General features: G+C 43.2%; 1 protein-coding gene across 4 annotated transcripts in view; it reads left to right on the top strand.

Moving 5' to 3' along the window:
- Positions 1 to 15,157, top strand: part of LOC132472633 (protocadherin-9) — a 171,935-nt gene that overhangs the window by 112,844 nt on the left and 43,934 nt on the right. The window lies entirely within an intron of this gene.

Below are 15,157 nucleotides of genomic sequence, written 5' to 3' on the forward strand. Positions count from 1 at the left end.
TCCGACACCGCCGGGGGAAGGTGGGTAAAATATGTCAAACATTAGATAGTTTTACTAGAGGTAGAGGTAGAGGATGGAGAGAGGAGGTCATTTCCTCCTCTAGGTAGAGGATGTAAGAGATGAGGTTGTTTCCTTCTCCAGGTAGAGGACGGAGAGATGAAGTAGAGAAAGGGGAGATGTGGTGCTTTTGTGAGTAGAGAAAGGAGAGCTCACTCTAAAGCAACCCTGAGGAACTAAACTCTACCAGGACAACAACAACCCAATAGAGGAGAGTGGAGGAGAACTGAAAAAAGAAGATAAGAATATGACAGTAGAACAGAGTATACAGAATGAAGGAGAGAATCAAATGTACATGTGAATGGTGATTGGGACATAATATAAAGCTTGGTTTTGGTTGATTACTAGACCTGAGAATGACTTATTGAAAAAATGGCTTTTCCTGATAGGACATTGCTACATGAGATGTCATGAGGGGGCGGGCCTCTGGCACAACTCGTATTAGCGTGTTAAGTCCACACCGGGTGCTAAAACCTTTTATGACCTCTTAATGTACGGCTTAATGATATGGCTTGCCGACCTCGCACCTCGACCGCTCCTAATATCCCTCTGCCATCTAGATCATCCAAAAGTGCTGAGAATCTCAACCATCTCTTCCACTGCCTCACCAATCTGAGGCACATCTTTGCCTTAGTAGCACATTCAGCGAGGGCCAGCTAATACCCCTCTCTACAACCTGGCCGTCCCTGATAATGCCGTGTAAAATCTCTCATCTTGACGTAAGCTGCCAAATGCTGAGTGTGTGGAATGTTTATCTAACAGAGAGAGGTGAGAGTGGTGGGGTATGTTTATCTAACAGCAACAACAGCAAGAGGGAGCGCATAAGTTAATCACTTCAAACAGTGCTGCGCTTGACTCTGGCTTTAGATCCCCATGCTTTCCTAATCAGCAGTTGACCGGTCCGCCGGTATGTGCACGTTGAATGTGTTTGCCCCTGGACAGAGTGTCCATGCTGAAAGAGTTGACGAGTTATGCCGTTTTCCAGGGGTTGGTGAAACCAGCGCTTTGCAAAGTTCAACTTTGAAACGAGTCGAGGTTCAGTATTTCTTTCCTGATTGCTGTGAACAGATATAATAATGATAATAGAAATACATAAACATGAACAGGAATGGAGTTTGGAGCCCTTAAGGTGTTGGTGGTTTTACTGGTCTTAATTCGCAGGAAGTCGTTTTGGAACAGCGGTGGTCAGGATACCAGATGTGATGTCATCCAGAAGGGAGATGAACACTCAAGACGGATCCCACTCCTCAAAGAAAAGCTTCTTGCTGCACTCTGGCCCGGGTGTCGGCGGGTGGAAAACAGCAAATGGTGCTTTTCCAGGAACTACAAAAAGGACCTAAGGTCAAAGCCAGACTTAAAAGCATGGTTTCTGCTGTAGCCCTGGGTGAATTTGTCCACATGAGTGCAGGGAGAGACGGTTATTACTGCACACGTGATGAGAGAGAGAGAGAGAGAGAGAGAGAGAGAGAGAGAGAGAGAGAGAGAGAGAGAGAGAGAGAGAGAGAGAGAGAGAGAGAGAGAGAGAGAGAGAGAGATAGAGAGAGAGAGAGAGAGAGAGAGAGAGAGAGAGAGAGAGAGAGAGAGAGAGAGAGAGAGAGAGAGAGAGAGAGAGAGGGTGGACTAGCAAGAGAGAGGTAGAGAGAAGGCAGAATTTTGGCCAGACAGGAAATTGAAGCCATCACAAGCAAATTGAGTTCAGGTCCTCTTGGTGGGAAAGAGAACACCAATCAATTTGGCCTCCTGCTCACTGTCTGTCTGCCTTGCTGAAGGACACCTGGCCAGCCAATGGGAGGCCAGTAAACAAGCCTGAAGGACACCTGCGAGCCAATAGGTGGCCAGTAAACAAGCCCTCCACTGGCCTGCGTCAGTCTCACATATCAGTCATCCACCATGCCGTCGGGTTTATCCCCACGGGCAACAGGGCCAGGTTTTGGTTTTGAAAGAGAAAGTAGCAGTAAAGCGAGAGGCTTTAGTCTTAGACCTGGTATCTGCTTCGTGGGGATGGAGATCGGGAAATTAATTTCAGACTCGCGTGGCACTTAAATGAAAAAAACAAAATAAAGCAAAGCTCTATCGCATGCTCTTAAGACACCACCAAGGTAGATGCAGCACGAGTGTTGTCTCGAGCAGGTCTCAGATTGTAGCCGTGCGTTAATGAGTCGTGTTTAGCCTCTCCCACTGGCTAATCTTTGGACAGTGACACAACAGTCTCCCGCTAATTATCTCCATTACACAGCAGGAGCACTCCGTATCTCCGCTTCTGAGGCAACAGTTGACGAGGGGTGGGATCATATCCCCTCAAAGGTCTAATTATCTCCGCCGGCTCCCAATTAATCCATTAAGTTGTTTTTGCTTTTGCGCCGGCAGACCTGCGGCGGGTTGCTGCATGTTATCACGTGACTTGTTGCAGCGCATTACGCAACAACTTTCTGTTGTTTTGTGTCTCAGCCTGCCCTTCATCTCACCTCTGCTTGGAGAAGGAAATGCATATCGAGCGCTTCCTTTGATTGGTTGTGACACCAGCTGCCCTGTCGGGTTCTCACCTGAAGGTGTGTTCCTTACGCACCTCTAGTAGCTTACAGAGATGGAGTCCAGAGCTTAACGTATGTAAAACCACGCTCGCTGCTTATTGACCGGTTGAATCACAGACGAAGCGCCTGCAATTTCTAATAATCCAGTGGACTGCAGAGATGGAGGCTGACATTCAGCAGATAGGACACAAGCTTCCTGACGCTGCTATGGTCATAAAAAACTGCTGCCTCAACTTTCTTTCTTTCGTTGAGTTTGTTTGTTTGTTGTGAATATGGCTGCGATCTCCGAGGGATTGTTGCCGTACTGTTGTCCTCAGTGTTTTCTGAGACGGCGTTGCGTTTGATTCCCGTCTTTGTCACGCCACTAGTGCCTTTCCAACCATAAATTGGCAACCAGGGATCCTAAGGAGGAAAAACCAATATACATCCAGCCTTTATTTGATGGCACCGCGATTTCCCAATTGGACGGTTATTTGGCAGGTTGTGAGCGTATGCAAATCGGCCAAATCTGGTGCGGAGCCGACAACAGACAGACTGACTGAGTGTCGCGTTGTAGTAGTTTTTATGTGTTTGAGGAGGAGGGGTTTGGGGATGGTGGTGGGGGGGGGGGGGTTGACAGAAACAGCTGAGTTTGTGTTGGAGCTTATGTTGATCCTATATCCCCTTATGTCTCTCTCTTTCTGTGTGACTCTCTCTCTATCTCTGTTTCTGTCTATCGTTCTCTATCTTGCTCCCTCACTCAATTTCTCCCTCTCTTTGTCTCTCTCTCTCTCTCTCTCTCTCTCTCTCTCTCTCTCTCTCTCTCTCTCTCTCTCTCTCTCTCTCTCTCTGTCTCTCTGTCTCTCTCTCACTCTCTCTCTCTCTCTCTTTCTCTCTCTCTCTCTCTCTCTCTCTCTCTCTCTCTCTCTCTCTCTCTCTCTCTCTCTCTCTCTCTCTCTCTCTCTCTCTCTCTCTCTCTCTCTTTCTCTCTCTCTCTCTCTCTCTCTCTCTCTCTTGCTCTCTTTCTATTTTTCCTGCTCTCTTTTTTGGAATAAAATCCCAACAGATTATATATGGTGTTGCTCCAGGAGATACTCCAACAGCAAACATTGTGTTATATATGCATCAATAGTATCATGAATCGTAAATTATACTTCATATTGGGTTTAAATACCGACTGTAAGGGTGACTAAGGACTGAAAGCATTAGCAGAATCTGACCTACATTTCTAATGCTCATTATCTATTTAAGGGTTTCTGTATTTTAAGTATGCATATAAAAACATGCACTATGTTAGTATGTATCAGTACTCACTTATAAGATCTCTCTCATATGTCGGCATAGCGTCTAGTCATTTTATTGGTATTTCTAGTACTTCTCTAAAAAATAGAACTGTTTGTGAGTATATTTTCGCAGTTTACTGCATATTTTGCGGTTTAGCTCAATTAAGATTGTTATTATTTTTTTATTTTTTTTTTGTGTGTGTGTGTGTGTGTGTGTGTGTGTATGACTGTTAATAAATAAAAAAAAACATATATATATATGTATCGTTATTGTTGCATCATATTCCTAAAATCATGATTCTCTTGGTTTGCCTTTCTTCATCTTAAAGACGAGGCAGGGGCGGAAATACAATTAATCCCCGGCCTAAATAATTAATTTTATGGTCAATAATCTTGGCAACATATTTTTTCTTCTGTTTAGCCTAATGGGCTGGAAAATAAGAAAGAGGAGGAGGCAAAGGCTTCTCTGTTTGTTTGGTAGCTGAGCTGCACGTGAATGTGAGTGAAGCGAGCACGGATGGTTCCACAGTTTACTGCATGGCTGCGTAGCCGCATGCTGCGGTGGGGAAACAGGCTTGTTGTCGCAAGATAATGTCTGCATGTTCACATGTTGCCCTGCCTTTGTTCTCTCCGTAAACCTTTTGGGCTGCTTCTCTCGCTCTTATAGTAAGTGACATCATGAAGTTATTCTTTCATATCCTATTATCCCGTCCTGCATCTTCTACCATCCTATTCCTTCTTCTGTTCCCGCTGAGAGACTGGAAACGCTTTCAAATGTTAGGAAATGCATTCACCAAGTGTTGGTGTTCGACCGTACCAAGTGTTGTTGCTGGACAGTACTAAGTCTTGGTGTATGACTGTACCGAGTGATGTTCCTCGACAGTACCAAGTGTTGGTGTTCTACCGTACAAAGGATTTCTGCTGGGCAATAACAAGTTGTGGTTTTCGACCGTACCAAGTATTGGTGCTCGACATTGACAAGTATCGGTGTTGGTCTACGACCGTACCAAATTTCTCCCCACCACTACTTGTATATAAATGTTCTACGTGTATAAATGTTTGTGAAGAACCGCCATCTGGTTTGCTCTGGTTCTTCATTCATCACTCATCTATATTCATAGGGTGAAATTTTCCAAACTAAATGTGGAAATCTAATATTATATAACCGTACATTATGCGGTGCAACCATTCACAGGCAAACAATTGTCTGGAACATTAACTACTTTGAATCAAAAAATGTTTTCACTGAAAACGGTATTAAACCAAACCTATCCCCATTCTTGCAATGACTCTGTATGTGTTCAAGGCTATAATACCCAGAATATAACATAGCCGGACACAATATTCAATGATTGCTTGGTTCATTAATTGTTAATTAATTGTTAATTAATTAGTCAGTTAGAAAGAAGATTCCGTTATGTGTTTGCTAAATAGTGAAGTTGAATCCCATTTGGGAGTGCCACATGTCCTCTCAGGATCATGGGGATGGGTCTCTTAAAACGTCTTTTAGGAACACTGAAGACATTCATTACAAAGGGAAGCGGTCAATGGGAGGGAGGAACTGCTAATCTAATTGTGTCTTACAAATCAAACATTAGCAAACGCTTTGAATCCAAATACGCTCAAAACTAATTATTTACTACTCGAGGCTACATCTCAAGCTTTACTTACTCATTTGTTTCATGTGTAACAGAAAAGAAACACAGAATAGCTTTAGAGGCAAGGTCACCTTTGGATTGCCGATATTTTATTATAATGTCACAACAAACAAGGGTGGTTGAAGCAATAAATAAAAGACTATGAATCAAGCTATGGGCTGTTTCGTAGTAGAAGAAATTAGTAATGATATAAGCTGAGTTTGTATTTGTAGTGAGTGAATTAGAAGCTGCTGTTTTATATATTTTATATATATACTGCGATGAGAAGAGAGGGGCGAGGAGAGAGAGGAGTAAAGGAGTGGAGGTTACGGGGTGAGGTGACTAAAGTAGAGGTGAGGAGAGGAGGGGTTAGGAGGGTAAAGGAGATATGAAGAGAGGGAGAAGGAGGAGGAGAGGTAAGGAGAGCGGGGAAGGAAGTGAGGTGAACAGAGGAGAAATGAGGAGAGGAGGTAAAGAGAGGAGGCATTGGAACGTTATTGAGGAATCAATATTTTAACAGCATTTTAACAATGCTGTGGTATAATAATACACTTTTTTCTCATCGTTCCGAATTATAATCTCAGAACAAAATGTGAACTCTATGTGAATTATTTTTTATATAAATAGTAAAGGTATAGGAAAATGTTGCTATACCAGTTGGGAAAGTCAAACAAGTGTCACTGCCGCGTCCATTTACATCTGATACCTGTAAGCTGGGTAATCATCATGAGTAAACACACATTATTTCAACAGGATAAACAAAGATCTGCTAAACAAGCGCGTGCCTCGCCAAGTATCCGCTGTAATAGGATGACAAATACATTCCATCAAAGCTAATAGGAACGTAAGCTACGCGAACATTCAGTCAATTGCGACTCTATTTCAGCCTTGCATCAATATGGAATAGTCTGAAGACATCCAGCACATATTTGAGCATTTTTCATGTTATTTAGTTGTATAACTCTGTGTGTTTCGGTGGTTTTGGGCGGGGGCCCTTGTTATTGATGTAAAAGAGTGTTTACCTGGCTAGCCAATCAGCATGCAGTACGCCATTTGTCATGCGGCATGTGAGGAGTATAGTATACATAATGTTTCAGCCATGTGTGCAGGAGAGCCATGGCTTCAGCATTGACATGTTGGGCAGTATCATAAACACACACACACACACAGACACACACACACACACACACACACACACACACACAGACACACACACACACACACACACACACACACACACACACACACACACACACACACACACACACACACACACGCACACCCACACCTACACACATAAACACACACACATCCACACACTCAAACACAAACTGAGAGATGGCTGTGTGTATTTACTTGATGGCCTTCATTGAAGAAGTGATGTTGTGGCCTTCGAGCCAGTCCGATTATTTTTTCATTGTGAATTAATCCATTTATCAATTTGAATTAAATGTGGATTGCTGTGCAATAGCCATTCTGTATAGGGATAGAACTCCCAGATGGCCATTACAGCCCTAAAAATAAATGTACTCTAAACCAAACCAGACATTCTACCCGCAATCCAAAAGCAGAAGAAAGAAGGATCCAAGCAAATAGTAAATTTGAGCAAATAGTACTCAAATTACACAACTCAGATACCCTTGTCCCTGCAACCTTTTTTTCATTCATGCAGGCTCTTAAATATATCCAAAATGTTTTTTTGGGGAATGAATCATATCTAACAAGAAGCATAAGCAATGCTCTTAACACGGTTTAGCTCAACTTGACAGGCGTTATATATCTACTAAACGTTATACGAGTTACATTTCTATCATCTCAATATACCTGTCTAATTTAATATTGGCAAATCAGTTAAAGATTGTTCAGAAATTATCATCAAAACATATCTTTAGATCTTCCGAAAAATGTACACAAATATTTAAATCCCAACATGTGTGGGTGGCCCCAGAAGGCATCAATCCACTTCCCTGGCACTGTTTGCCTTGCTCTGCTAAACAAGCAATCGTCTGTGTCAGCTCATCTTCACATCACAGCATCTACCTCATCTTTGTGATTCCTAGAGCTAGATGCATTCTGTCCAGATGTTGTCCTCTGATTCCTTGCGCCTCTGCACTCTGTCCAGATGTGTTTTTTTTTTAGAAACTAGGTCGGGCAGCACTTTGAATTTTTAGTTACTCCAATTCGGATTTTATGCTTTGATTGATCGCATAAGTCTCTTTGGATAAATGTTAATGGAATTACCAGGCAAGACAGAATGGTTAAAACCAGTAAATAAAAAAGAGTTATTCTATTATTCATCCGTAGAAAAATGCTTACCATGTACATAAATTACTTATGTGGTTCAGTAAAGCGTCATAGAAATTTCCTTTGGATATAAATTAAATTGTCTCCATTCAAATGTAATACTGATATGATGAAAATTGAATGCGATTAATGAGTTTACGCGTTCTGACTACAGCGATCTGAATAGTGTTAGTTTGGAGAACACACTGTGTTAAAGAGGTATAATATATAGGTAAGCTTGGAATACAGACTGTTTTAAAGAGGTTTAGATTTGTGTACATTTGGAGTAAAGACTTGCTTAAAGAGGTTTAGTAATAAAGTGAATTTGGAACGCGGACTGTGTTGAAAAGGAATAGAAGAATGTAAATTTGGAGTGCTAAAGAGGTATAATAATAGTACAATGGAAAAATGTTAGACAATGTGATTTGTCGAGCAGAGGCCGCATGTGTTATTTAAAGTGAGAACGTGATGGTTGGGGTGGCATTGAATATTTTCTCAGGATAAACGGAGCGTGTATGGAGGTGGTGAACACGCAACACAAAACATCTGTACCTGCTGTTTTAAGAGTAAATATGTTGTGTGAGCAGGTGGCAGTCTCTCCCATGTAGCATGACCAAGAGCAACACGTAGAGCCTTTTACGAATCGCTACTGGAATAGCTGGAAAACATTCTTGGTGCAGATCTGCATGTATATTATGCTATTGTGTGTTTTCATCTCCTGCTTGTGTATGTGTTTGTGTGTGTGTGTGTGTGTGTGTGTGCGCGTGCGTGCGTGTGTGTGTGTGTGTGTGTGTGTGTCTGTGCCTTTATGAATGTGTGTGTGTGTGTGTGTGTGTGTGTGTGTGTGTGTGTGTGTGTGTGTGTGTGTGTTTGCTTCTTTTTTTCCTGCTTGTGTGTGTATATCTTATATCCTGCCTATGGGAATGCCTGTATGTGTGTGCCTGTGTGTTGTGGCAGAATGCAGATTTTGTTCACAACTGTGATTGTGTGATTTATTGATCACAACCAGACTAGAGATGAGCAGTCTGAGTTATACCACAAATACAGTAGTGTCTACTCCCCAAAGTATTTTTTATTATGCTCTGTTGTATATGCTACTATTATGTATTATATAAGATATTATACTCAGAAGTAGACTCATTACTTATATTAATATTATCACCAACTGTAAAACACTGTTGTAAAACTATGTACAACTGTAATACTATAGAACTGTCTGTAGTGACTAGACTATAATGTAGTAATTTCTGAGGTACTAGACTATAATAATGTAGTACTAGACCACAGGACTATAGTAGTAGACTATAATACTGTAGCACTGGGCTATAACACTGCAGCATAAGACTACAATACTGTAGTACTGTCGAAAGATCTACTATAAAATATTGCAGTGCTGTCTGTTTTAGAAGCGGGTGTTCTGACGAGGTGTCACCCACAGTGGCTGATGTTTCCCCCGAGGTTGACAGGATATGACACGTTAAAAGGCGCCACCGCCGTGGAAGGTACTGTGCAGTGCAGCGCCAAAATACGAAGGCAGAGGAGAGAAGACATGTTATGGAAAAACAACCATGAAGTTGAATCTTGAGTGTATTAAGGCAGAGCTGACAGTTGGTATCGTGTATCCAGGCATACTTCAGTCCATTTTTTGTAACTTTATTGTTTTCAACTTTTATCTCTACTACTATTTACCGTTCTACTGTCCTGTGCTTGGTGATGTGGCACCCAGATTTTCCTTCTGGGATCAATAAAGTTCTTTTTTTTATCATATTCTGTCACATTGAACTTGTCTGTATTCCTCCCGAAATAATGTTTTGTCAAGGGGATTTTTTTTTACCAAGAAACAACCAGGTACATGTTTGCTTTCGTTCAGTCTTAGTTTCTTCTATCCTGGTATTCCAAAATGTGTTCATGTAGTTCTTAATTTTGCAGCACCAAATGAACCAATATCTGATCAAACACAGTATGCCTGCTGAAGAGTGACTCACTCTTGTGTAAACACAGTAACCACGTAGAGAAATGCAGGATCCAATGAGCTGAGAGCATGTGTAGAGGACTCGGTGTCGTTACTTATAGGGCAGATTATTCTCCACAGCTGCACGTTCCCTGTTGACCAGTAGATGGCAGAGCATCTATGGCTTCTAAGGAGAGGGCAGAGCTAGGTAGAGTCATAATGTCAGAGAGAAAGAGATAGAGCGATTATAATGCCAAAGAGAATGTAAGGGAGACACTAATTTAAAGACAGAAAATAGTGAATGATGGACAAGGATGGAAAGAGACAGAAAGATAGAATAGGAAAATAAGAGCATAGAGAGAGGTAGAAAGAGTGAGGTAGATGGGGAGCTATAGAGAGAGGTAGATAGAGAGAGGGAGATGGAGAACTATAGAGAGGTAGACAGAGAGAGGTTGATGGAGGGCTATAGAGATGTCGATAGAGAGTGGTAGATGGAGAGCTATTGAGAGATGCAGATAGAGAGAGGTAGATGGAGAGCTATAGAGCGGTTGATAGAGAGAGGTAGATGGAGAGCTATAGAGAGAGAGAGGTAGATAGACAGAGGTAGATGGAGAGCACTATATATATATATAGACAGAGAGAGAGAGAGAGAGAGAGAAAGTGAGAGAGAGAGAGAGAGAGAGAGAGAGAGAGAGAGAGAGACACACAGAGACACAGAGAGACAGAGAGAGCCAGAGAGAGAGACAGAGAGACAGAGAGAGAGAGAGAGAGAGAGAGAGAGAGAGAGAGAGACAGAGACAGAGAGACACAGAGAGACAGAGAGAGCCAGAGAGAGAGAGAGCCAGAGAGGTAGATACAGAGCTATAGAGAGAGAAAGAGGGAGAGAGACAGAGAGCGAAAGAGAGAGGTATATGGAGAGCTAGAGAGATAAATAGAGAGAGGTAGATGTAGAGCTATAGAGAGAGCAGGGTGTGTTTAGCTGGTTGATGCGGCTGCTGCTCAGGCGTAGAGTGGAGACTCTGAGGAGATCTTCTCACACCAGGTGTCAGACCGCTGCTCCAGCATCGTGGTTAGGGGAGCGATGGATTACACTCTAGGCATGTGGCATGTGTGTGTGTGTCTGTGCATATTTGGGCGTGTTTTTGTGTCGGTGGTTATGTGTGTGTGCATGTGTGTGTGTGTGTGTGTGTGTGTGCGTGTGCGTGTGCGTGTGTGTGTGCGTGTGTGTGCGTGTGTGTGTGTGTGTGTGTGTTTGTGCGTTAGTGTGAGTGTGTATCTTTATGTATGTGTGTGCGTGTGTGTGTGTGTGTCTGTATGTGTGTGTGTTTATGTGTGTGTGGAATGCCCCAGCAGGTGGGCTTCCAGTGTGACTCTCGTCTAGTGTCTAGTGCGGTGGACGGAGTGTTAGACACCCTGCAGTACGTCGCGCTGTGACAGGAGTGCATGTAGAATATCTATTGCTCTCTGAGGGGGCTGCACAAACATGCAACACTTATATAAAGGTGTATATATATATATATGCCTGTATACATGTAGATATGATAATACATATATATATATATATATGGATATATGTTATCATATCTACACAGCAAACCAGCCAGACTATTCACTAATATAAAATGGTCGATCATCTATAGTTTAAAATGTAGCATACGCTTTATCTGCACCTTGTTGATTGATGATTCACACATAGGTTTTTTTCTGTCTTGTTGCTTGTTGGTGTGAATCAGTGGTTGTTTTTGGAGAAATTGGGAAGGCAAAAAAGGTGTGTAACACGTGTTTATAGATAGCAACCTATTGGGTTTGGTTGGGTCTGGTGTGGCGTCTGCGTCTGGTCTCCACACCCGTCAACATGGAGACAAAGACGACCAAAGAAACATAACCCAAGAGAAGGGTTTTGCAATGGAACCAGAGCAGCATGGTGCGTACTGCCCATACTGTGCAACATCACAATCTGGATCAACCTCTGTTGGAGTGGAGCCTGTAATCTGGAGGTGGTGTGAGATGTAAGACCATTCTGGAGAGAGGGAGGGAGAGAGGATAGAGAGAGAGAGAAGAATAGTGGGAGAGAGGATAGGGAGAGGCTGTGGTTTATGTTTAAATTCTCCCCCAAATTCTACACTCAACACTTGATTGCCATTTCAACAATTGTATTGTTATTAGTTTTCTCATGGCATTTAAGAAACAGACACATACAATTACATATGCACACACGCACACACACACACACACACACACACACACACACACACACACACACACACACACACACACACACACACACACACACACACACACACACACACACACACACACACACACACATACAGCACATAGTTAAAAGGCATTAAATTATCTAGACCTTTACAGAATAAGTGCTTGCTAATGATTGCTAATGATGGCTTGCTAGACCCTTTCCTTTCCTGTAATGTGTATGTGCTGCTATTTACAAGGCACATTTCCAGCATGTTTGGGTTTGGGTCCACTTCTTGGCCAGGCAGCACTGGAGCAGAGAGAGGTGATGATGGTGGCTATCTGCCATGCTAGCCTTCGTAATGTGTGGTTTACTATGGTGAGCTGGGCTAAACACTGGTCATCCGCCTGCAGGCTAATGCCAAACTGAACAACACACACACACACACACACACACACACACACACACACACACACACACACACACACACACACACACACACACACACACACACACACACACACACACATAAAGACACACACACACACACATGCACACATACACGTATGCACACACACAAACACACTGGTATATGAGCACACACAAACATACAAACGCATGCACACACACACACACACACGCACACACACATGAATCAAACAAATTGACATGGACAGATACATGCACACACAAAAACATATAGGCCCATGTCCCCAAACAGACACAAACACACAGACAGCCATATACACACTGGCGTATGCACCCACATTCTGACAAACACACACATACACATTTCTACTTTTGCATTTAGTTGAATGTCAGCTAGATTTCCTTTCCACGTCGGTATTTTCCCTCGGCTCTTTCTCTGCCACCCGCTCCTGTTACCGAATCGATTTAATACCATCTTGTCTAATTAATAACGCTGCCAGACAGACGGGAGGTGACGCCTCTTAACTTTGTTGAGCAAAGGTTTCTACACACTGTCAGTCTGTGATGTGACGTGTCCTTTATCACAGGAGCCCAACTGACATTTCTCCTGGAAGAAGAAACAGGTCTTAAAGCTGCTTCAAACCGCTGAATATCTCTCCCTGGAGGAACTGCTGCTGACCGTGTGTATCATTATTGAGTTGAACCCATTCATTAAGATAAAATAAGACTTTATTAATCCCAGGCGGCGAATCCTGTATGAACGTACCGGTTAAAAAGAGATAAGAAAAGAAAATTAAAAAAAAATGTAATCACCAAACATAATGACCAAATATGTCAATAAGAGGCAGTGCGTGGTTGAGCTGTCAATGGTTTCGCTGACCCAGACAGATCTGAGAGCCTTTCTAGTTCAAAGTAATTGTGCGTTTCAGTCAATGCAAGGCTTGAGTTCCCAGCTGCTAAGGGATGTAAGAACCAGGACGACTCATGCCACGTCTCATTGAAACACAGCGAGACCCCGGCCAGATCCCAGCAACACGTGTTCCACCGCCTGCCCTCACGATTCAACTCACCACTACAATCCTCCAAGATAGTCTGTTCACTTGTTCTGTCAGACGATCACCTCCTCTCTCTCCCCATCTCCCGCTCTTCTTTCCCTCCCTCTCTCCCTTCCCCGTCCTTCTCTCCTTCCCTCTCTCTCCGTCTCTCTCTCCTTCCCTCTTGTTTAATAGAATGTGGCATGCTTCCGGACCGGTTCTAAAATATATAATGAGGTCATTTGCATGAGACTGCAGAACGTCTGACCTTTGCTTTTGCCCATAATTACAGTAAAGCCTGCGTGTGTCTGTCATCAGTGGCCGCCGTGCGGGGCTCGGAGCCGGGGAAAGGTTAGCCGTTACACTGCTGCTGTCTAGGGCTTAAGAGAGGGACACACGGCCAAATGTCATTAGAGAGCCAGGAGAAGACCCTCCTCATCTAGGGCTGGAAACGCAATCAGGGGGCTGCTGAGGAACTGCTGGCTGGGGCTGGAGCGGGGGGGGGGGGGTTGTGTGTGTGTGTGTGTGTGTGTGTGTGTGTGTGTGTGTGTGTGTGTGTGTGTGTGTGTGTGTGTGTGTGTGTGTGTGTGTGTGTGTGTGTGTGTGTGTGTGCCTGTGTGCCGGTGTGCCTGTGTGTGTGTGGAAAAAAAAGAGATGCAAAGAGTGAGAGAAAGAAGTGAAGTGCATAGTGGGTGTGTGTCTGTGTGTGTGTGTGTGTCTTTGTTCATGCTAGTGAAATTGAAACAGACAGATGGAGGGAGGAAGTGTGTGTGTGTGTGTGTGTGTGTGTGTGTGTGTGTGTGTGTGTGTGTGTGTGTGTGTGTGTGTGTTTAGCTAGGTGTGTGCATGTGGTCATACATGTAGAAGAGAGAGAGGGAGGGAGACAGAACATACCCCTTGTGCATTGGCATGTTGCTTATGTCCACGCCGCAGGCTATACGCTTGATAATATGCGTTCCAATCTACACCCAACATGCTATGTGCAACATGCAACCCGAGAGTCCACCCATCCCTCACCTCTACCCTGAGCACATGACATCACCATCTGGGGGGATTCATTACTGCGTGACCACCATCAGGGCAATATTGATTCAAAAAGTATTATACAATCTGCATTTGTCTTTTTCTGATTTTTTTTGCATGTGTGTTTGTGTGTGTCTGTGTGTGCGTTTCTGGGTTTGGGTGTGCCCTCCGTGCACCTGTGTGTGTTAATGCTATGATGCAGGCTATGTCTATAGAGGAACGTGACTGTACTCAGTGTGTATAAGTTTCTCCCTCCGATCAATAACCTGTTGGAAACCAAAATAGCGCTTTTATGATCTAATATAATTATGCTCCCTGATCTGAAGCCAGCACTAATGCCTGTCTTGCCACAAAACATCTCTGTCTAATTCTGAATGTGTAATAAAAAAGTGATATTGTCTAGACCAAGAAGTCAAAAGTCGCAAGGATATTTTAGAGAATAACATCCGGCGCAGAGTTTGGTGCCATGTAAAGGTTAAAGAACCCGTAAAGGTTAGCTGCTCTCGCTACTTCCTGGTGTTAGCATGTAGTAAAAAGGACTCGTTTGCCTGGCTGAACTCCAAAGAAAATATTTACTATGTTTGACAGCGTTGGCCAACTTTAAGACGATCTGGTTCATTATAGTAAATTATACGATATAAAACGTACGGTATGGAACAAAGCAGTCAATTTGGTTTACTCATAAAAAACAGATAAAGCCCCAATTCTCAATCAGTTCCTCAGACAAGCGGCAATTAATTTCAAGTACCACCG

The sequence above is a fragment of the Gadus macrocephalus genome, chromosome 14, assembly GCF_031168955.1.
Source record: "Gadus macrocephalus chromosome 14, ASM3116895v1".
Lineage (NCBI taxonomy): Eukaryota > Metazoa > Chordata > Actinopteri > Gadiformes > Gadidae > Gadus > Gadus macrocephalus.